Source organism: Lissotriton helveticus, chromosome 7 (genome assembly GCF_964261635.1).
Source record: "Lissotriton helveticus chromosome 7, aLisHel1.1, whole genome shotgun sequence".
NCBI classification, from domain to species: domain Eukaryota; kingdom Metazoa; phylum Chordata; class Amphibia; order Caudata; family Salamandridae; genus Lissotriton; species Lissotriton helveticus.
Window position 1 is genome coordinate 1,167,283,216 of NC_136068.1, and position 24,724 is coordinate 1,167,307,939.

Here is a 24,724-nt window from a genome sequence, read left to right on the forward strand (position 1 = left end):
TAGTTGGGGGATAAAAGTAACCCAATAGGAGTACATTTATACCATAATTGGTCACATGGCGGGAGCCCGGCCAGCGCAAAATTTCTTGTGTTAAACTAGGTGATCTAAAGGTAAGAACAATGCAATCACCCGGGAGCCTCTTGTCACGTTCCCCACCCATCCCACTCGCCTTGCCATTTTAAATTCCCTAAATAGGGCATCAGTCAGACCAATTTTAGACCCAAGCCAGCCAATCAATCAGCACATTTATAAAGTGCACTACATATCCGCTATGGTTTCAAGGCGCTGAGGGGGGGGGGGATTGCTGCTACTGGTCGAAGAGCCAGGTCTTGAGGAGTCTTTTGAAGGTGAGTAGGTCTTGGGTCTGCCGTATGTTGGTGGGGAGAGTGTTCCAGGTCTTGGCGGCAAGGTAGGAGAAGGATCTGCCACCGGCTGTCTTTCGATGGATGCGGGGGACGACGGCGAGGGCGAGGCCTGCGGAGCGGAGCTGTCGGGCGGGGGTGTAGAAGCTGAGTCTGTTGTTCAGGTAGACAGGTCGGGTATTGTGGAGTGCTTTGTGCGCGTGGGTGAGGAGCTTGAATGTGATCCTCTTGTCTACGGGGAGCCAGTGAAGGTCTCTCAAGTGGGGTGAGATGTGGCTGCGGCGGAGTACGTTGAGGATCAGTCGGGCGGAGGCGTTTTGGATGCGTTGGAGGCGTCGCAGGTGTTTGGCCGGGATGCCTGTGTAGAGTGCGTTGCCATAGTCTAGCCTGCTGCTGACGAGGGCCTGTGTCACTGTTTTTCTTGTTCCTGTCGGGATCCACTTGTAGATCCTGCGGAGCATGCGGAGGGTGTTGTAGCAGGAGGAGGAGACTGCGTTGACCTGTTTTGACATGGAGAGGGAGGAGTCAAGGACGAAGCCCAGATTGCGTGCGTGGTCGGTCGTTGTTGGTGGGGTTCCTAGAGATGTTGGCCACCATGAGTCATCCCAGACGGAGGGGTTGGGTCTGAGGATGAGGACCTCCGTCTTGTCCGAGTTCAGTTTCAGACGGCTGCTTGTCATCCATACGGCCTTCATTCCCTCGTGGAGGTTGGTTTTGGCTGTGCGCGGGTCCTTGGTGAGGGAAAGGATGAGCTGGGTGTCGTCGGCATAGGAGATGATTTTGAAGTCGTGTTGGCGGGCCACTTGTGCGAGGGGGGCCATGTAGATGTTGAATAATGTTGGGCTGAGGGATGAGCCCTGGGGTACGCCGCAGATGATGTTGGTGGCTTCGGAACGGACGGGAGGGAGGCGGACTCTCTGGGTTCTGCCGGAGAGGAAGGATGTGGTCCATTCGAGGGCTCTCTCTTGTATTCCGGCTTCGAGGAGGCGTGTTCTTAGAGTGCGATGGCAGACCGTGTCGAAGGCGGCTGACAGGTCCAGGAGGATGAGCGCTCATGTTTCGCCGTTGCCCAGTTGGCGTCTGATGTCGTCTGTGGCGGCAAGGAGAGCGGTCTCGGTGCTGTGGTTTTGTCTGAAACCAGACTGGGAGGTTCCAGGATGTCGTTGTCTTCGAGGTGGCGGGTCAGTTGTGTGTTGATGATTTTCTCGATGACCTTTGCCACGAACGGAAGTAAGGAGATGGGTCGGAAGTTCTTGAGGTCCTGGGGGTCTGCCTTGGGTTTTTTAAGGAGGGCATTGATTTCAGCATGTTTCCAGCTTTCCGGGAATTTTGCTGTTTCGAAGGAGATGTTGGTGACCTTCCATAGTTGGGGAGCGATGGCTGTGTCGGCTTTGTTGTACACGTGGTGAGGGCATGGGTCTGACGGTGATCCTGAGTGGATGGAGTTCATGAACTTGCGTGTCTCGGTGTCACTGACGTTGGCCCAGGAGGTCAGGCGGATGGCGCGGGTGGTGTTTGCGGGGGTGGGGTCTGGCATGGTAGGGGCGGCTGTGGTGTTGAAGCTGTTGTGGATGTCGGTGATCTTTCGGTGGAAGAAGGTGGCCAGTGAGTTGCAGAGTTCTTGAGAGGGTGGAATGTCGTTGACGTTGGCGCTGGGGTTGGAGAGTTCTTTCACGATGCTGAAGAGCTCATTGCTGTCGTGTGCATTGTTATCTAGGCGGTCTTTGAAGGAGGATCTCTTGGCTAGTCTAATGAGTTGGTGGTGTCTGCGGGTGGCGTCCTTGTGGGCCGCGAGGCTGTCAGGTGTGTGTATGTTGAGCTATTTTTTCTTAAGTTTCCGGCAGTTGTGCTTGGAGGTCTGAAGTTCTTCGGTGAACCAGGTGGCTTTCTTGGTGGCTTGGTTGTTGGTGGTCTTCTTGAGTGGTGCAAGGGAATGGCGCAGTCGTTGCTCCACTGTCTGAGGTTGTGGGCGGCGGTGTCTGGGTCGGTGGGGTTGGTAAGCGGGTTCTGGGCAAGGACGCTGGTCAGCTAGTCTTTGGTGACTTTGCTCCAGCAGCGGCGGGGTGGTTGTAGGCTGCAGTGGTGCTTGACCTGTTTCTGGAAGGTGAAATGGATGCAGTGGTGGTCGGTCCAGTAGAGTTCGGTGGTGTGGTTGAAGGTGACGTGGGCGCTTGTGGAGAAGATAGGGTCAAGCGTATGGCCGGCTGCGTGGGTGGGTGTGGTGACGAGTTGTCTGAGGCCGAGGTTGGTGACGTTGTCAATCAGGGTGGTGGAGTTGGCATTGTTCTTGTTCTCGAGGTGGAAGTTAAGGTCCCCGAGGAGGATGTAGTCCGTAGAGGCAAGTGCGTGGGTGCTGGCGAGGTTGGAGATGGAGTCGCTGAAAGGTGCCCGTGGTCCGGGGGGTCTGTAGACGAGCGTTCCTCTGAGGGTGGATTTGGGGTCGGTGTGTATTCGGAAGTGCAGATGTTCGGCGGTCTTGAGGGTGTCCTCCGTGTGGGTGTAGACCTTGAGGGAGGACTTGTGGGCGATGGCTATTCCTCCTCCGATTCCGTTGGTGCGATCCCTGCGGGTGATCTTGTAGCCCTCCGGGATGGCTGTGGCAATGTCGGGTGCCGTGGAGTCGTTTCACCAGGTTTTGGTAAGGAAGGCTACGTCCGGGGCGGCGGTGTCGAGCAAGTCCCAGAGCTCGATGGCGTGCTTGCGTGCGGAGCGGGTGTTGAGGAGTAGGCAGTGGAGGTGGTTGGTTCTGGTCTTTGGGGGTTTGGTGGTTCTGTCGCAGGTGAAGCTGCAGGTGTGGCAGGAGAAGGGTCCGTGGGTGTTCCTCGGTAGGACTGGAAGCATGCTGCGGTGCGGCCAGGATTAAGGGCGATGAGGTCGCTGGCAGTGTAGCGGCGTCTGGAGGTGCAGGGGTCCCGTGGACCAGGGGGGGTGGCGCTGGGCGCGGTCCAGGCACGGACGGGCACAGACGGGCTTGCCCCTGGCGCACCTCCTGCGCACCAGTGGCGCGGCCGCGCATCGACCGCCATTAAGAAGGGGGGGTGGAAGGGAGGAGCAGCTGGGAGGCGGGAGGCGGGGAGGAATGGGGGCTCGAGGGGAGCGGGGCCACAGGGACGCAGCAGGGTGGAAAGGAGATGGCTCGGGGGAGCCGAGGCGCTGGGGGGCAGGGGGGCACACAGAGCGGCAGAAAAGAGAGAAACAACAGGCGCAACAAGAACAAGGCAAAAGACAAGGTAAACACAGCAATTACAGTCCTACAAAAGTTAGGCGCTTACCACTGGACACCAGGGATGACCAGCAGGAAGCAGCGAGGGCGGGGAGGGGGGACACGGGGACAGCTGGGTGTCGCTGTACACGTGGGGAGTGATCCAGTGGCCACAAAGGTCGAAGGTCACTCACCGTAGCGTGCAGCGACCGCCATTAAGAAGGGGAGGTGGGAGGGAGGAGCAGCTGGGAGGCAGGAGGTGGGGACGAATGGGGGCTCTAGGGGGGCAGGGACGCAAGGACGCAGCGGCGGGGAAAGGAGATGGCTCGGGGGGCAGGGGGTCACACAGAGCGGCAGAAAAGAGAGAAAAACAGGCGCAACAAGAACAAGGCAAAAGACAAGGTAAACACAGCAATTACAGTCCTACAAAAGTCTCTGTACGCGTGGGGAGTGATCCAGTGGCCACAAAGGTCGAAGACTTATTATGTAAAGTCTCCCAGGAGTCAATTAATTTGGACATGGATTGTGGTACAAATGCCAATATTATTGTATACGGTGTGGCTTCTGGAGGTAAATTCAAGGTCAGACCTTCTTCATTTACCCTGTCCCTTTCCCTATATGTGATCTCTGGATTGGGCAATCTTTGATTACTAACAAGTGTAATATTGGATGTCGCTCTATTATAATCTAAATTAGGATGACTCGTGTGTCCAACACCCCTCCTAGATTGTGCGGCTCGTTGTGAGATATCCGCCATATGGGGGTTGGCTATATTTCCACCATTTGATGTATTCGCTAAGCACCCTATATGACTGGATGGTATATTGTTTATGCCTACGCCCTGTATTTTGCTCAACAAATCCTCAATCGCCAAAATCGTTGCCAACAATTTCTCAAATGTGGCCGAAGCCGATGATGGGGGTTGATGGTGTAAGGCATTGCCAGGGTTCTGTCCCTCGCTGGGCACCGAAGAGTTCACAGTAGTAATACGCGACTCCATGCGCCCAGACAAATCAGTCAATGTATCTTCCAGAAGCTTTAAACGGCAGTCCAATGAGGCAACATTTTTGTCTATAGATTCCCTGATCCGACCAAGGGCTGTGCCCAGTACAGTCATATCTATGGCATTAATGGCTATGCCATCCTCCTTGGGACAGGATTGTATAGACAGTGAAACGTCCATGGTCTGTGTACCTACAGAGCAATTCTTTACCACTGTATTGGTCTATGAGTGACACTGGGGCTCTTTCTGAAGTTTTTGTTTTGACAGGCACATACCCTTCTTACGGTTCACGGATGTCTTTGCCTTCGGCTTAGCCTTTAATCCCCCAATAGAAGAATTGGAAGTCCGAGTTCTAGAGACTATACTTGGCCCGTTTGAGGTATCCATTTGTGATGCTGGCGGCTCGTCGTGTACAAGGGCCAGAGATTTCAAACCCTCCAGTGTGGTCCCCAAGTTATAAGGTGATGAGCAGGATTGAGTTGAATTTTGGGAGACACCTGCCAGGTTGTGTAATCCCTATGAGGTTCGCCTTGGGTGCAATGAAGGGTCTAGAGACAATCGCCTCTCTGTTAGTTCTATTTCGTGACATAGTAAGGATTCTGCCCTCATTATAAATGCATCCAAAGTCCCCTTGACACCCTTTTTATTTGTCATTGCAGAATTACTCATTTTTATGCATCAAAAAGTCACTCCACCACGGCGTTGAGTATCAATCTCGCTTTACACGAATCAATAACGCAAGAAGGTATAATTAAAAACAGTACCTGAAAGTTGTTATAGAAATGGGACCACTTGTTAGAGGGGGGGCCTAGCCCAGTCTCCTCCGGACTTCAATGGGCAAGGATGGGCCCGCCTTTGGCGCTGCGGGAGCCCTGAAGCTATTTTAAAGTGCCTCCTGGCTTGGTTGCAACACTGGTGGAGGGCGCCACAGGGGACTCTGGGAAATGAAGTCCCCCGGCACCCGATGCTACGGCCAACTTGTGTAGAGAGGAGCGTGGCAGCAACAGTGGCAGCAACAGTAATGGTGCAGTAACGGTGCAGCCCCCACAGACTGTTTTAAGGGAGGCAGGTATGTTCCAGGTATGTTCCAGCAGGTAAGTTCCAGATATGTTCCTGCAGCCAGTGGATTGAGTAATGAGTGGGACAAAGCGCTGGCAACGCCTTATGGCAGTCGTTCCAACTCAAGAGAACATAACAAACAAAAGAATATACCGTGCTCGTGGTAGATGCAGTGCTACCGGCTCCTGCCGTGCACCTCAGTGGAAGGGGAAAGGACAGGCAATGGCGCTTGCTGTCGGTATCAGGGGAAAACACTTGCGGCTCCTGCTGCGTTAAAGATAAGGCAAGTCAAAAAACGATTTTCCGATGGAAACATGGTCCGGTCCTATGGCTACCCCCTGCAGACTCATTGCTATTTAGAACATGGTTCAAAGTGGAGGGTATTTTATTTGTATTGCTCCTTTAAACAACTCTACTTGGTACTGCCTGTTTCAAACGCTGCCCCTTATTCTATCCTACCTCTCTTCCTCCCACCCCCCAAACCACATTAACAATTCTAATGCCTCTAACCTAACCAGCTTCTGTCCTCTCAGAAGCCATGCTGTCCTTCCAATTCTCCCCATTCAGCGTTGGACACACAGCTAAATATAATTGTTAGAGTGCACTCATGATAGGCTTGATTTTACACACTGTGAAGTAGTTTGGTGGTCTCCTGCCTCCATGGAGCTCTCTCTAAACGACCTTAGTTACTATTGAACAGTTTAACATGATTTGTACTCTCTGTCACCCTTGTATTCTTCTCAGTGTAACTTCGAACCATGACAACAACTTTCTGCCACAAATCATTGACATCCTCATTTCCACTTCTTATCTTTTCTGACACCAATCATTTCTCTTTTTTCTTACCTCTCTGCTTGTTAGACAGATCTAAGGTCAGTAATGTATGAAGCACTGTTGCCCTTCCCAGTGAGATATTAATGTCTTAGGGAGGACCCACTCTATCCAGATTTCTCAATTCTCATTTCTCTGCCTTGTGTCCTGCATTCCTATTCTCCTTCTTTTCTCTCTCCTACTCTATCAGCAACTTGAAATGACTTTATGAAGTTTTAAAGAGCTATACAATAAGCAATATAAGGTCTTAGGGCAACTGAAGCCCCTCTCTTTGCACTCAAAATCTAAGTAAACATGTTTTTTAATTTCAAGCACTACTGGGCCCAGATTTTTTAAAGGTTTGCGTTACCCTTGCATCACCCAAAGTGGCGCATGGAAAATGCAATCCTAAAGTCTAATTTACCAAGACACACAAGACCATCTTGCGTGGCCATGGGTTGCTTGGTAAATATAGAGTAACGCAAGACAGGGCAAGTCACAGCCTTGTGTTACTCTGTGCCGGAAGGCGTTACAAGGGTGTGGAGCGTGGTTGTTCCCATGCATCCACCCATGCTTTTGGCGCTCTACCAGATTTACCAAGACTGGTAAACCTGGAAATATGTCAACATCAAATGCTTCTCGATAGAATAGCAATGAGGAGAAATGTCTCTATTTCTCCTCGTTGTTTATGCTTCCTACGTCTGCTGCACTACAGCACAATTAGAAGGAGGAAAAAGTCTTCAAGGATTAGTTTTGCACAGCTCTCCCTATCTGCACAAAAAACATTGTGCCTGCAACATAGGAAAGCTTGCACTATTGAGCAAGGGTGGCTGCGTTGATGCTAGGCTGCACGCAGTGCGTCAGCACAGGGAGAGAGCAGGAATGTGCCATATTTTGAGAGATATGGCACATTCTTGCCTTCTCTATTTGATGCAGCACAGCTCTGCAAGTTGTCTTGAGGCTTCGAATAATGATGAATCTTGGCCCTGGTTTGTAATCTCTGGGTTTCTCTCTCTCGGTTTTACAGTGTGTCTGGGTATTTCTCTCTCTGGTTCTCATGCTCAACTGACCCATTTTGGCATCTGTTTTCCCTCCCTCTTTCTCATTTCCATTCTTCCCTTGCCTCTCTCATTTATTATTTTTTCCAGTTCGCCTCCTTCCCCCTTTCATCAATCTCATCATTTATGTTCAATCTTTCTCTTCCTCATTCTTCTCTATTATTCTCTTTTTCTTTTCTTCACCTTTTTTCTAGCTATTGTTCTTTCTTTTTATTTTTTTATTTTTTTAAACTTTTTTATTAGAATTTTAAAGATCACACATAAACGTCTGCATGTCTGAATGCCTCATGGCCTCCACCCCACAATAGTATTGTATAGTACACAAATTGCTACAAAGTAATGGTAAATATCACCAACCACTTTTACATTTCTGTCACTTATATTGACTTTTTATAACGATCCTCAACCGATCTTACCGCAAGTGGCCTACTGTTCTGTATATTCTTGATGGCATGCATCCATTTGTCATGTGAGGGGTCGATTGTTCTGCTTTTGGTGTTCCAGTAGCTCCCTTGTATAGTCTTCTGCATTTTGTTCTACAACCTCTTCCTGATACCCTGTGGCGGGCACCACCTCTACTCTTAATGCTGCAGAGATCAACCTGCCTATATATAAGATATACTGTGCCCATAAAGGGTCACTGAATGAATAACAATACTGGGCTAACATATAAGCATTGATCACAAAAATATCAAAGAACCAACTTTTACAAAATATTTCTTTTTGTTTTAAACATTCATTTAATTAATCAAAATTAGCAAACACAAAAATACAAACATATATGTAATACACACCAGACATATAAATATAAATCAGGTCCCACACATACGCACTCATAACCAGCACTCATTCAAAATTTCGGCGATGCATAAACACTCAGGCATAACTACCAGTCCAAAACATTATAACAACAGTCAAAACCATAGGATAAAGAGACAATATGGTTTCCTATACAGCCAATCGGTGTACATATAAAAGGCTCTTGTGTATTCTCTCGCTTGAAGATAATGGTTAAATCACGACACATGACTTTATTCAGCGCCAACGCACGTTTCGGTGTCTAGCCCAGTGCGGGCTACACCTTCATCAGGGCGACACAGATAAATAGTGTGGGACACAAAAGAAGAGACCTAATGGGATGGGGGCACAAGGGAATGAATGAATAAAGAACAATCAATACATATAGTACACTACAAGATAATAAACATGTTAATATCTTTGTTATGAATCAAAAGAATATATAATTTTCCACAAAATAATACTTCAAAGAGGTAGATATGTTAGCCACAGGACTAAAGATCATTATAAATTAACTAACATAAGGATTCAATACATGAAAAGGAGGAGAGTGCACCAAGATAGGAAGTAAGATGAATCCCTAAACCAATAGACACTAGTGAAAGTTAATAGATATAATCACCACAGAGGAAACTCACCCAGACTTTTATGTGCATACCAGAAAACAGACAAAGTGATGTCTGTAGACCCATACCGTAAATACATATCTATATACATATAGACAGAAAATATATACCTTGATGTGGATTGTACAACCAAATAAGAACACAAGCAAAATGTTGAGATCAGCTCAACAAAAAGGTATCTGTAAGGATAAGGATGAACTTAAGTATCAATCAGACATATTGAACAGGAACTTAGGTTAGAAAAACTATGGGGCTGGTTACCAATAATTGTCCGCTCTAATATCTTACCAATCTTGCCCTCCCTCCACATCATCCATGTCTTTACTCGCTAAGTATGTCTGTTATAGAGACCAACAATCTCTAGGTCGACTCTGTGGCGTTTGGAGTTCATTGAAAGCATCCGACTGCACATTGTGGTATGTCATGTCCGAATGCCATTCCGCTAAGGTTGGAATGGGGCCCCCAACCCACCCCATTGCTACTCTATGCTAGCCAACAGTTGCCCAATAGCTGTTAGTCTCCTCACCAATTTTTCAATGTCTTTATCACAGCCCAGCAAGGCCAACGTCGGGTCAATTTTTATGGTGAGGCCTGTAATAGCATGTGGTTGCTGCACCAATACAGATACACGCCACTGGCTTATTGTATAATATCATAACCAGCCATAGGAACACATCTTCCACCCCGACTTGCTTCAAAGTTGCTCTCATGAACTTCCACTAAACAGACACGAACGCCTTTTTGCCATCTAAAAAGACTGCTGCCGCTTTCACTTTGGGATCCAATTAAAGTACGGCTCCCAGCAACATTCTGAGATAGGTATGTAAATTCCGGCCAGAGACAAATCCTGCCTGCTAGGGCCCCACCTGGTAGTATTGGAGCTAATCTGTTGGCTAGTACTTTAGCTAATAATTTTGTAGCTACATTTAATAGCGATAGAGGCCTATATGTGGAGCTTTGGTTAGGTAGTTTGCTTTATAAAAGGCCACAGTGAGGCCATCTGTGCTCGGCGCCTTCCTGGACTGTATACCTGTAAGTGCAACATGAATTTCCACAGGATCTGATGGCAGCATCAGGTGCTCTCTGTGCTCCTGGGCAAGCCACGTAATATTTATGTGCTCCAAATAGTCAGCTGTGGCTGTGTTGCTTGAGATTATACAAGACCGATACAGTTCGGCATAGTACTTACGAAATCTCTCTGCTTTTTGATGTGAATCGTGTAGTGGTTTGTCATTGTCGTCTAGAACTTCCAGTATAACTTCTGCTTCCCTCTTGGGGCACACTAATGCTGCTAGGGTAGCCCATGGACGTTCCCCCTCCCCATATGTTCTGGCGACCGCATATTTGCCCATGTAGTTAACCTCATTGGCCGCTACTTCATTATACTCTTCTAATCTAGTAGGGGTAAGTGGAAAAATGATGGCCTTATCCCAGTTCACCCTCAGTCCCTCTGTCCCGAAGACCCCCAAATTGCACAACCTCCCTCAGCATAGGCGTAAGATTTCTCTCTGTTTCCCAGACATACAGCAGTGTATCATCAGCTTATGCTGATATGACAAGTCTGTAGTCCTGGAAACGCAGCCCTCTGGGGCCATGGTATTCTCATAGTGCGCATGCCAGCGGTTCCGCTACAAATGCGTATAGTAAGTGTGAGAGCGGGCAGCCCTGATGGGTGCCTCTTGTAATCGAAATTGGTGGTGTGGTTGCTGCACCAATATAGATACACGCCACTGGCTTATTGAATAATATCATAACCAGCCATAGGAACACATCTTCCACCCCGATTTGCTTCAAAGTTGCTCTCATGAACTTCCACTAAACAGAGTTGAACGCCTTTTTGCCATCTAAAAAGACTGCTACGGCTTTCACTTCGGGATCCAATTACAGTAGGGCTCCCAGCAACATTCTGAGATAGGTATGTAAATTCCGGCCAGAGACAAATCCTGCCTGCTCGGGCCCCACCTGGTAGTATTGGAGCTAATCTGTTGGCTAGTACTTTAGCTAATAATTTTGTAGCTACATTTAATAGCGATAGAGGCCTATATGAGGAGCTTTGGTTAGGTAGTTTGCCAGTTTTCAGGATTGCAATGACAAAAGTGTGGTATCAGGAGGTCCTGATATGCTTTATAAAAGGCCACAGTGAGGCCATCTGTGCCCGGGGCCTTCCTGGACTGCATACCTGTAAGTGCAACATGAATTTCCACAGGATCTAATGGCAGCATCAGGTGCTCTCTGTGCTCCTGGGCAAGCCACGTAATATTTATGTGCTCCAAATAGTCAGCTGTGGCTGTGTTGCTTGAGATTATACAAGACCGATACAGTTCGGCATAGTACTTACGAAATCTCTCTGCTTTTTTATGTGAATCATGTAGTGGGTTGTCATTGTCGTCTAGAACTTCCAGTATAACTTATGCTTCCCTCTTGGGGCACACTAATGCTGCTAGGGTAGCCCATGGGCGTTCCCCCTCCCCATATGTTCTGGCGACCGCATATTTGCCCATGAACCTCATTGGCCGCTACTTCATTATACTCTTCTAATCTAGTTTGGATGTCACTTAGAGTTTCTCCCAAACTTTGAATGCAGGTAAGTGTATCCTCTGCGCGTGGTTGCCTGGGAGTCCAAGTTGGGTACCCCATAGCATGACCCCATGACCCCCTCTGTTCCCAGTGCTGGGTGTCAGGTAGGGTACGAAGGGGCATGCCCAGGGTCCCCCCCCCCCGGAAAAACCGTCAGGCAACTATAGCACATTGGTCACAACGTAGGTAAACGTCACTCAGGGCGCTCAAGTACCCACTGGCCAGGTCGGGTCCAGTGCTCTCGCTGACCGACTACAACAAGTATCGCATTATGGCAGTCACCACATGAATAAAGGTAGTCAGGGCCGTGGCGGGAGCAAGGATGTTAACCACCTACCACAGTATGAATTAAGGCGCCCTCTCTAAAGCACTCGCATATCACAGAATCCTTAGTTGGGAGGCTGCGTGTGGGGCTACTCCGCCTCGGTAAAAATGTGTCAGGTACTTATGTGCTGGACTCCGTAGTCACTGCGGTCGACCTACCCTTCACTCTGCCGGTCCCAGGAGGTACCAACTTGTGTTGGTGCTACATACTTATGCCTCCAGTTAAAAGCAGGAGGAGGCAGGACTTCCGGTTAATGGCGAGGGAGGCTAGCGCGCTAACCCTAGTCACAGCGGGCGCCATATTGGAAATCAGAGCTGCTCTGAGTTGATGTTTAAGGTGGATTCAACAATGTGGGTGGATTTTTTACTTTTAATTGTCGAGTTACAATCAAAATACCAATTTATTAGAGCAGTAAGTGTTTGGCAGTGATCTTCATAATCTATCGATATCTCATGTATCGTGTCCATCATGTAGGTACTAACAATACTGCACTCTGCTCTAAAACGTGAGGTTGCACACCCATTAGGATGCTGGGCTAACAATGTCCAAACATGAGCTCCATAAGGGGCAAGGTACGAATGTGGGAGCAACTCATCAATTTGGGCCCCATATAGTTGTTGAAATTGATATAGATATAGTGGCTTGTGTCGCCTAGGACTCTGTGTCCCAATTTGCAAAGGTGAATGTGTAAACGAGCAGCCCGGTGGCAGTGGGCTTGCTGGCAGTAGCTGGATGGTTGCTGTTCCGTTTTTAAAAGAAAGTTAACAGGTCACTAACCTGCATCCTTGACTCTAGGGGCTGCGCGTGGCTGGCTGTGGGCTGATCTTCCTAGGCGGGCTCACAGCGGCCGTGGCCGCCATCTTGGGTTGGACAGGACCGGCGAACCCCTCCCACGCCACTCCCCCCACGCTACTCCTCCATTTAGGAGTGCTTCTGGCGCCTTCCCAGTGATTACGAGCAGCCCGGTGGCAGTGGGCTTGCTGGCAGTAGCTGGATGGTTGCTGTTCCGTTTTTAAAAGCGCATTTTGTCACGCTGATTGCGAGCGGTGACACGCTCTTCCAAATGCTTCTATTTTACTGTTTTTAATTGTGTACTAACCTTGCCCTCAAAGTTAACAGGTCACTAACCTGCATCCTTGATTCTAGGGGCTGCGCGTGGCTGGCTGTGAGCTGATCTTCCTAGGCGGGCTCACAGCGGCCGCGGCCGCCATCTTGGGTTGGGCAGGACCGGCGAACCCCTCCCACGCCACTCCCCCCACGCTACTCCTCCATTTAAACGGCTCACATGTGTCAGCGCAGCGGACGAGCGCAGCGGGCGCGACGAAGGCGCGCCGCAGTTGCGCCAGAGTCAAGCCCGTCTGCGCCCGTCCGCGGCTGGCAGGGGCTAGGGGCACCCCATCATACCCCTCATCTCACATATTCATCATCCCAGCTTTGTTCATATTGGAACCTCGGTGCCATTGGATCCTCTGTTACTGATTGTCTGATCCACCTTGGCTTATTCTCTCTCCCCTCCTGTACACCACCTGTGATTATATCACAGCTGACCCCCTCGCCTGCTATTCCCCCGCTCATTTCCACCCTTCCCTTTACCCCCATACCCCAGTATTTAATACCGCGGCCACGCTTTTGAACACTAGGTCGGCGGTCAACCATCAGTACGAGCTATTTGATTACATCGACACACACGAGCCGGACCTCCTGTTTTTAACGGAGACCTGGCTCAAGGCTGACTCCCTGCCCAATGTTCTAGCTGCATTGTCCCCCTCATATTCCGCCATTCGAGCGGACCGTCCGGAGGGCAGGAGGGGTGGAGGAGTGGCCCTGATAGCTCGCACTGACCTTCACTTTCAGATCCTTCCCTTCCCCCCCATTCCAGAAGTAGATTACCTGGTGACACGGTCGACCTCCTACCAGATGCCCCTGACCTCTGTTCTTATCTACCGCCCCCCCATTCCACTCCTTCCTTTGTCTCCAGCCTCCAAGACCTCCTGGCCACACTGGCGATAAACAACTCGTCAGTGTTAGTCCTAGGGGATCTTAACTTCTGGCCAAACGATCCTGCTGAAAGCTCCCTTTCTAAGGAGTTCACTGATCTTATGATCAGCCTTAATTTTACACCCCACATTCACAGTTCTACTCACATACAGGGTCACACGCAGGACCAGATCTGGACTCTGAACATTCCCACAACACCCCCTATCATTTCTCCTTGTCCCTGGTCAGACCATTCGCTCATTTCATTCTCCCTTGCCCTTGCCCCCGAGGCCAAACCCCTGCTCCCTAAAAACATCTGGATCAGGAAATGGGGAAAAGCGGATATGCCGTCCCTTTGCTCGTCTTTGGCTCAAACCAGCCCTGACCTCTCAGATAATGCAGCCCCAGCTCAGCTGACCACCATCAACAACTGGCTGACCCAAGCGGGCGACGAATTCGCTCCCCTGAGACGTATTACGGTCAAGCGGGCCCATGCAGCCAACCGATGGTTCACCTCAGATCTTAAGGTGAAGAAATTGGCTGCACGGAGAGCCGAGCGAGCATGGAGAAGAGCCTACTGTCCTGTGCTAAAAACCACCTACTTATCTGTTCTTCAGATTTACAAAAAAGGCATCCTGGATGCCAAAACAGAGTTTTATTCTAACAGGATTCTGGCAGCGGAGTCCCAGTCTAAAGAAATCTTTGCCACAGTGCATGAACTGGCCTCATCTGACAGAGCTACGGCTGTGATTCCCCCCTCCCAATCTCTTTGCAACTCGCTCAATGAGTTTTTCATTGAGAAGGTTGCAAAGATTAAAACCAACATCCCTTTCCCATCATCTACATTCATTAATCCTTCCACTGTCACCAAATTAACCAGTATTCCCTCCTTGACCAAAGACACAGTCCTCCCACTGCTTCAACGGGTGAAATCGGGCTCCCCCTTGGATTTTGGCCCCGCTCACATCCTTAGAGAAATCTTTCTAGCTTGTCCCACCCCGCCCCTCACACTTCTTAATGATTCACTTAGTAATGGCGCAGTTCCTAGTCTCCATAAATCCGCGGTTGTCATCACAATTTTAAAAAAGGCTGGCGCCGATCCCTCATCCTCTTCTAACTATCGTCCCATTTCTCTTCTGCCTTATTTGGGAAAGGTTTTAGAAACTCATGTCACCAGTACCCTGAGCACTCACGTGGAGGCAAATCACTGCCTCTCCCCTTGTCAGGCGGGCTTTCGGCCCCTCCACTCCACGGAGAAGGTGGTGATCTCAGTAATGGATGGGCTACGTGAGGGCATCGACACCAACCTTTCGCAAGCCCTCATCCTCTTAGATTTGTCCGCCGCTTTTGACACGGTGGACCACTCCATCCTTCTTACCCGTGTCAGGGCGGCGGGCATAGAGGGCCTAGCCTTCTCATGGCTCGAGTCTTTTCTGAGCGAGAGGACTCAGGCGGTCCACCTTGCCGGCTTCACTGCTGCCTCCCGTAAGGTGGTGTGTGGTGTTCCCCAGGGTTCTTCACTTTCCCCTCTTTTGTTTAATTTATACATCTATCCCCTCATTTTTATGTTGCAGCAGCTCGAGGTCACGGTGTTTAATTACGCCGACGACCTCCAGCTAATTTTCAACCTTTCCCATTCCCCCTCATCCGCCCAGAATGTTCAAACAGTTATGCTGTTCATTCAGGACAGGATGAACTGCAACCACCTCAAACGGACAAGACAGAGCTGGTCTTGACCGGAGGTGGTTGCAGTCCCTGGTCTCCCTCCTATTGGCCCCCATCACTTGGTGCTTCCCCACTCCCTGTCCCCAAAGTTAAAACCCTTGGGATTCTCCTCAACTCACAACTTTCGGTTCATTCCCAAGTTAGTTCAGTGGTGTCCTCCTGTTTCTTTTCCCTTAGGACAATCAGGAAGATCTCCCGTTTCTTCTCCCTCCCGGCATTAAAAGTCATCGTGATGGCAATGGTGCTCTCGCGCCTTGATTATGGTAACATAATCTATAATGGCGCGCCGGCCTACGCCACCCACCGCCTGCAACTAGTGCAGAATCAGGCCGCTCGCCTGATCTATGGCCTGCCCAAATTTCACCGTGTTACCCCTCTGCTGCAGGCATTACACTGGCTACCTGTGAGAGAGCGAGCCTTATTCAAACTTGGCTGCCTCACCTTTCAGGCCAGGATGGGCACCGCTCCTGAGTTTATATGCTCAGCCATCAAGCCCTACCTGCCGGGAAGAGAACTCCATTCCACCCACATGGCACTCTTGATCACTCCCCGTTTCAAAAAGAAGAAAGCTGGAGGAGCAAAATTTGCGGTCCTAGCCCCAGCTTTTTGGAACTCTCTCCCTGTGCTACTTCGCACTTCACCTTCTTACATCGAGTTCCGTAAGAACCTCAAAACTTTTCTTTTCTCCCGAGCTTTCGCTGCCTAGCTCCCTCATGCTGCTGTTGCCGGTCGTAATCTGAAAAGCGCCAAGAAACCGCTCTGTATAAGTGCGCTCAATAAGTGTTTTTAAATTCAAAATTCAAATTCAAACGCACATCCCACAGGGGACTAATGCACAAGTGATCAAATCAGTTTGAACTTGTCCAAGATTAAAGGTACTTGCGGGGGTAAATCACAGAGGGCCTGGCTGTAATGGGTCATCAAGTCAACAGACTCCATGGGATGTCGTCATTCAATCACTCCTTGTCCGAAGCTAGTCTCAGCACCCATCTCTGTTCAATAACAGTGTGTTCTTATTCACACCGGGGTGTGCTTCAAGAAAGACCCAGCTTAGTGAATCAGGTGAATGTTTATGGTTCTCTTAGTGTGTCGTCATCTTGGTGTTAGTTTTATGACACCTGAAATTGCTCCTGTGCTCTGTAATATGGGTTTTTACCGGTCTTGTGGTCATCCCCACTTATAGGAGCCCGCAAGGACAGGTCAGTACATAGATACAGTTTGGGGTGTTGCAACTAGTATGTTTCTTAAAATGCCATGTGACCCCGTTGGCAAACGTTATCTCTTTCGTGACTTTAGTAAAGGGGTACACTGAACATGACCTGCAGGGGTAGTGTCCCACAACTGGTGGTAAATCCCAAAGCGCCCTTTGTGCACTGGTCTTTTGGGTTCTGGGTCTGGTGTGTATGAGAATATCTTTCAGATTACTTGTGCATTTAAACCCAAATCTCGGTACAGGGAGGTCAAGTGTGCCTGTGTTCAGAATTCCCCAGTATTTTATGATGATACTTCTTACTCGGTTGGAGTCAGGGGTGAAAGTAGTCACACAAGTGAGCGTGCTGCCTGGTTCTTTTTGTTTGGTTTCTAGCAAGTTTTCCCCATTGTTATTCCTTGCCGATTTGCAAGAAAGTGAAATGGTATGTTTGGGATCTTCTCTCTGGCGCAGGTCTCTTGCTAAGGTATCGGACTCCCTATGGTAGTCTGCCACCGAGCTACAATTCCTTCTAATACGGAGGAACTGTCCGAATGGTAAATTTAGTTTTAGGTCTCTAGGGTGGTGGCTGCTGAATAACAGGCTGTTTTTGTCAGTCGGTTTCCGATAGAGTGTGGTAGTGATATGACACCCTCTCTAACCTTACCAAAAGGTCTAGGAAAGGTATATCGGTTTCTGAGATGGTACTGGTGATTTTCAAATAGGGATTCAAGGAATTGATCTACACACAGAATTCCATGCACCTGGAGCGTTCCCCTTTCCATAGAATCAGAATATCATCGGTGAATCTCTTCCATAGAAGCGCATTTGTCTGGTATGGGTTATTGGGATTGTGAATCTCCCTCTCCTCGAATGCTGAAATGTACATACATGCCACGCTCGGCGCGAAGCTGCTGCCAATCGAGGTGCCCTGAGTCTGATGGTAAACTTGTTTGTTGTATGCAAAGAAGTTTTCTGTCAATGCTAAAGTGGCACACTCAAGTGTGAATGCTACAGGAGTCGGTGAATCCCAGTTCTCCCGGCTGAGGGCATCCTCTATCATTTCTAGAGTCGCTCTTTGTGGTACGTTGGTGTAGAGGGCCTCAGCATCCAGAGTAACCAGTAGGTCAATTTCCTCTGGATGCTGGGCCCCCTCAAGCAACCGGAGGGCATCCATAGTGTCTTTTACAAATGATGGGGTAGCCCTCACTACAGGTTGAAGGAAGTGGTTGCAGAACCTTGATAAAGGTTCCAGAGTAAACCCGATCCTTGAAACTATAGGTCTTCCAGGGACCTGGGTGACCCCCTTGTGAATTTTAGGCAAGGTGTAAAAGTAGGGGGTCCTAGGATCTTTTGTAATAAGAAAATCTGCCTCCTTTCTGGTGATCCAACCTTCAGTCTCCGCAGAGAAGACCGTGGTGGAGATAATGGTACTGAGTACTGAGTGGGGTGCTGTCCTCTCTCAAGGGTGTATAGTATCTCCGATTACTTCGTTGCCGTAGGCATTCTACATCGTAGTCCAAAGGGGACATAATGACCGTAGGCCCACTCTTATCAGCCAGTTTGATGGTGATAGTTGCATCCTTCACCAGAGCCCTGACGGCTGATACTTCACTTGAGGATAGATCATGGAAAGGTGCAGGTGTGATCCAGCTGTGGAGATCTTTAAGCACAGCTTGTTCGAATGTCAAGACCTCATTGGGTACTATACCACTGTAGATGTAAAGGTGGATGGTTTGTGTAGCCCAGAATCTCCCTCTTGTGTCATAGGTTTATCCTGCAAAAAGGCTTGCAGGCGTATCTTACGAAAGAAACCTTGAATCTCGCAGGTATCACAGAATTTGTCAGTCTAGGGGAGGGTACATAGCCCAACCCCTTCTGTAGTGCACTCTCTTCTGTGGGCGTCAAGACCCTTGAGGAAAGATTGATGATCAATTTCTCTTACCTCTTGCCTGGCTCCTTGTTTCCCTTGAGTGTTTCGGTTGTTCCTGCCACTGTACTCTCTTTTGGTGCCCTCTTCTGCGCCCTCTTCCTCTGCCCCAACCTCTGTCTAAAAAAGGGGGTTCATTGCCATGTTGGAAGAAAGGTGGTGGGCCCTGATGATTCATAGGGTACTGCCAAAATTGGGGTCCATAGTATGGTGGTATGTTGTAAGGTGTATACATGGGGCATGTGTGATGTCTCACGTTCTCTCATTGCTGTACTCACTATTTGACGACAAGCCTCTCCTCGAGGGGTTAGAGCTTTCATCCGAGGAGTAGCTTGCCCCCTGTGCAGTATAGTCTGCTTTCAAATAGGGGTAAACCTTCTCTTTAACAAACGTCTGTATTTCTTTCTGGAGTTTCGAGATTTTCTGTTTCATCAGGTACTCCCTGTTGTCCACGATTTCTGCATTAATCTCTGCTAATTTGGTTTTAAACGCAGTCGTTTGGACAGTCACTTTGATTGCTCCTTCTGCTGTCTGTATTCTTATCAGCAGAGCGCCAGAGATCCTTTTAGCAGTATTGATGATGAGGATGAGCCAGTCCCTAGTGCACTTCCATGCTACTAGGGACCACTCTTCTTTTAAAACAGCATCCTCCAGAAATAGGCGTGGGAAATTGTTGACAATCAGACCATTGGGGGCTATATTTGACCGCAGATACTCGGTCATCATGGCTCCATTTAAAGTTATTTTGAGTCACTCACGTTTCATGCTGGAGAGAGAAGTCCAGTCTTCAGACTGGCTGCCGGTGGCTGAACTGCCATCAGTCCCCAGCAGTAATGGTGTTCTAAGAATTTCGGCTGCTATATCATCGCCATAACTGAGTCCCTGGTACTCCTCCATAATAATGATTAGAGGGTAATGGTCGGCTCAAAGGAGACCTAGGAAAGTGCTATTTCCTGTGTCTCAGGTTGGGCCAGGAGAACCAATGGTATCTTCCTGGTAGCCAATAGGTTAAGTCCCCTGGGGGTCATCCGTGCAAACAATATTTCCAAGAGAAGGAGGGACTCTGAGCCTATTTGACTAGGTTCAGCATACAGGCCCAAATGCAATACAATATGTTGTTCCTACTGTGTGGTGCAGGTAGATGTATATGTAGAGAGCACTGATGTGCTCACTAAGGGCAGGAGAAAAATGTCTACCTTTCGGAAAAAGACCCCCCCACACCCAGTCAGCTGTCTTGCTTCATCTTTGGGTCTGCTCCTCGTCGGGTCGGCTGTGCAATACCCGACCAGCACCCATGATGGGGCCTTTTGGCGGAGATATTTTTTCTTGGTCATTGGGTGCAGTGCATGTGAGGGCCCTAGTGAGTGTAGATGTGAAAATTGTGAGGCTAAAACAGGAATTAGAGGTCCACTCAGAACAACTTTAATGAATGTGGTCACTATCCTGATAAAAAAAAACAATACGTGCACCCCTGCTCTAAGGTTACAGGGAATATTGCTTTGAAATCAGGCCAACATGTTTCTTGCCCTGGGTCAAGTAGACGGCAATTCTTAAGGGCTGATTTAAGATCTATCTTCACTTTTTGAGGGTGGTCTAAAATAGTGAAAATAAGTGACCACCCATGCAGCACCCTAAAAAGTGGTATCTGTAGATCTAAACCATAGGGATTACAATATCATTATCCAACAGTCTACAACTGAAAACATCAAAGTGCAACACTTCAAAGAAAGTGCATCAAAGCATGCATCACACTCAAGTGTCTGTGATTATGCGTAAGGCGTATAATCTACAGCGACAGAAGCAACTAAGAAATAATTGTGTGTTGAACACTTATCTGAACTCATCCAATTAGGGTCAGCAATGTGTGGCTACGTGTACTGGCAGGTATAGACACTGTATAGTGCAGTGTCCTCCTACATGAAGAGAATGAAAGTTATTAAAATTTAAATTAGTAGTATACAGGGAACAAGGCTGGTAGACAGTTACTTGCCTTCTGCTAATAAAACAAAATGGGACCAGGTTGGAATAGTCCCCTCATACAACAATCGTCTCCCTTGAATGCAGATAAGTGTATCCTCTGCGAGTGGTTGCCTGGGGGTCCAAGTTGGTTATCCCGTAGCACTACCCCATGACCCCCTCTGTTCCCAGTGCTGGGTGTCAGGTAGGGTACAAAGGGGCATGCCCAGGGCCCCCCTGGACAACCTGTCAGGCAATTACAGCACATTGGTCACAACGTAGGCGAGCATCAAATCCTGATGCAATGAATTGGCCCTGTAATCTGTGCTGCATCAGTGCATCACTATTGGGTGTCAGGTGAGTCTCATGTAAAATCGCTACTTCCAGTACCTTGTACCTTGTCATGCAGTCACAAGCAGCCAGACGATCAACATACATATGAGGGATAAAAATGAAATTCTCCTATATTAGCAGTATTAGTCATATCTAGATATTGTGTTAGCATGATGTATCTATATACTCTTTGCGTTTTATATGCATAATGCCTAACCTATATCTGTTTTAGTTAGTTGATAAAGATATATGCTCTTCATGTGTTTCATTTACATCGAGTAGGCCGAGAACCATACAGACACCATCTTCTCTCTGCCTGTGCTAGGCCGAGCAGTGATCACGTGTTACTCTCTGATAGTTGTCAGTCCCCAGTTTAGTTGAGTTACTGAGAGCAGCTGAATGCACACCATTCTTCCTCTGTCCAGGGACTCAAGGTCGCATCTGGCTTTGGGTGTGATAAGCGCATTCCTGAAGGCGCCGTACCTGCACTCCCGGGCACCGGGACGAATGGGAGTCACCCCTCCTGACCTCCCCAATAATAACTAAACAGAGCTTTGAACTAATCATGTGTGCCATCTATGATCCTACCTCGAGGCCCAAGAGACAAGTAGTGTTTTTCCATTTACGGCGACTACATGTACTGTGCTGAAAGTATATATGTGCTGTTTTTACTGTAAGCCAGCAGTCTTCTCTGCGCACCTGATGGTGAGGGTTGGAGAGGCTCCTCTATAGAGTATTTTGCATAATAAACTATTGAACTTTCTTCACTGCCAACTGACTGGTTATTTGGTAATTGGTATTGGGGCTATTGGTAGGAATAGCTCCTTATGTTATTTTTACGGTACGTCAGTTGGCGACTCTGGTGGGACTTCGTGTTGGGGTCGTCCTCCCGTAACTGGGTAGAAAGGACAAAACAAAGGGGAGCCCTGGCCGAGTGGGTGGACTGACCAGAGATTCTGACTTACTCAGCTCTCACGATCCGGGAGCCCCTGCTGCGAGTGACCCTTCGCCAGAGTCCTACGGGCGTAACCCAGGAGATGACCGTGTTGCTGTTCAGGAGTTGGCAGTGAAGAATACACAATTGTACCTGTGTGCACCAGGTGAGTGAATTGTCTTTGATGTCTTTCGGAATGCGCTGTTGAGCAGTGCTTTTGGAAACAGTTAACTGTATTGGATTTGGTGGTCAGTGTACTACGGAGAACTTTGGGGGTTTGACGGGGCAGCATTGTGGCTGCACGGGCAGATGCTCCATGGACTTGTTTGGTGAATAATAGAGACACTGATCGGCCGTCATGGAATGGCTTGTGTGGTGCACATCCGGCCGGACTGCTCTCAGAAAAGCCTGTGGTTGTACCCGGGTAGCCTCTGGGACACATCTGAAGCGACGCTAAGGCAGCAGGTTTAGTCAGAATAGTCCTGAGGGTGAAGCAGGAGGATGGCGGGATGGGCTGTAGGGCAGTCTGTGGTTAACCCCTATCCGACGGTCTCTTGGTAGTTTCCGGACTGCCTGATTTTGGTATCTGTTGGTCTGGAAAATCTGAATTGATTAGTTCTCCATGAACGGGAGACAACGGGCTCCGTTCTTCTGTTTTGGAACAGACATGTAGTTTTGAGAATTTATTTTGAATATATTTATGTATGTATTGTTTGTCTGTATTTTTTTTCGAATCAGTGAATAGAATGCTGAGAATGTATGAACATGGCCATGTTTGAAAGATCGTTTTTCTGAATAAAATTGAACTGTCGTGTTTTAATAAATTATGTTTTGGATGTTGCTGCCGCCGAAAAGGCTATGATATGTATGTTAAACATGGTATTTCTCCGATTTTGTTTAATGCGCTGTGGCATAAATACACTAAAGACAATGTGGAACTGCAATGGCCCTTAACCGGGTCTTTTGATGAGAAAAAGATGCATTACTTGCAGGATCGAATATTTTCCAAACGTAGTCGAAAGGCAAGGTTTGATTCCTTAAATATGTGGCAAAAAGAAGCAAAGCGTAGATGCGTTAGGGAGGAGAGGTAATGTAAGATGAAAGGAGGTCAGACGATTACACAGAAAGCTATAGCTTATGATGAAGATCAGACTGAGAAAAATATTGATTGCACAACTAGACAATTCAGATTGCAGGTGGATAAAAGCTAGGTAACTAGGACTGAGCCAGAGGATGAAATAGAGGATTTATTAGATGTGCGTCCACCTCCCCCTTATGCCCCCCAACACATATATCCTGTGGTCCCTTTGACTCCAGCCTCGGCTCCAGTGGCTTCGGCACCTGTGGTATCCTCTTCCCCTTTGGGAACTTCTTCTGTTTTGTCTTCCCCAGCATTTGGATCGGCTCCTCTAATACCTGATGCGTTGTCCTATCCCATCATGACCACAGTTGTTTTGTCTCCTCTGACTCCAGCCTGGGCTTCTCAGTCTTCGAGCACGACCCCCATCCTAGCTGACCCAACTACCTCTCGTGTTCCGGGACATCTTGGCGCACGATGGTTGTATACTCGATCAGCAGTAGGGCTAGATGAGAAACAGATGGTAGCGGATCAGGCGTCCCAATGGATGCGGAATGCCGTGTATACTATAATTGATATATGGAGTACTCTTAGAGATTATGATTCTGCTATGCAGCAACACGCCCTGGAGCATATGGCTACACGTCTTATTTCCTTATGGGAACAGTGTTTCCCGGACCGAAGAGCCCCTCAAGTGATGTATGATATTCTGGACCAGGCTCATAAGTTTGAACTAGGATTGGAAGATGTGTACAGGAATGTCGAGACTTTAGTGAAATATCGAGGGCGGCTGCATTTCAAATTCAAATTCAAAAAGCTTTATTCTAAATTCATATTTGAATTCATAAAAGCATACATTTAAAAGGTTCATAACACGTAAAATACAGAGAGAAAAAAGAAAAAGATTAATACATGTACCAGCGTTACAATTTAGTAATACCAAGAATAAAAAAAATAAAAAAGTCTAAAATGCAGTTAATTTACAAAGTTCATTGCATTGAATTCCTAAACTTAATCAATAATTTTAAAAAACTCAATACAGCTTGTATGACGATAACATTTTCTAGCTGTTGAAGCCTAATGAAGGCAGTTCTACAAGTGCGGTAACCCCATGCCCTCAGGATTGGCTTAAAAAATGCCGCCCCAAGAGCTGAATAAAATTTATAAAAAAGAATACAATGAATGTTTGATTGGGCGGAGGTTTCATCACATGGGCAGGTAAATGTCTTCCTTGACCAGTTATTACAGACTGGAAAAGTAATTAAGCGAAATAAAGTACCAAACCTAAAACGGGTCAGTAACATTCTACCATAACAAGTTAAAATCGCTTATAAGATACAGTTGAGGCCCTTTGTTAGCAGTGATTTGCTGGTAATCCAAGACTGAGTTTTTAGATTTTTCCATGTCCCATCTATTATTGGCTAAATAGTCCAGAGCCATTTTTTTCAGTGACTTTCTTGCGACCACCTCCATACTGGATGGTTTCGTAAAGTACTCTGGATGGCCAATCTCAGTCATCAAGTTTTTAACATATGCCAGCCATTTAATGTTGCTGACACCGTCAAGGGTCAAACAATCGGAGATTAAATTGCGGTTTAAGGATGTCTCCGGCGTGACCCACACCTTATGCCACAGTAGTATGGGCGCAATTTTTATGGCGTCTAAAATGTACGATAAGCCCAGTTCAATATGTGTGAGGTAGGTTGCTGTTGATTTAGGGGCCCCAAGCAAGTATCTGAGGTACTGGTTCTCGGTTAGTTGAATTGATGATGCATTTTCGAT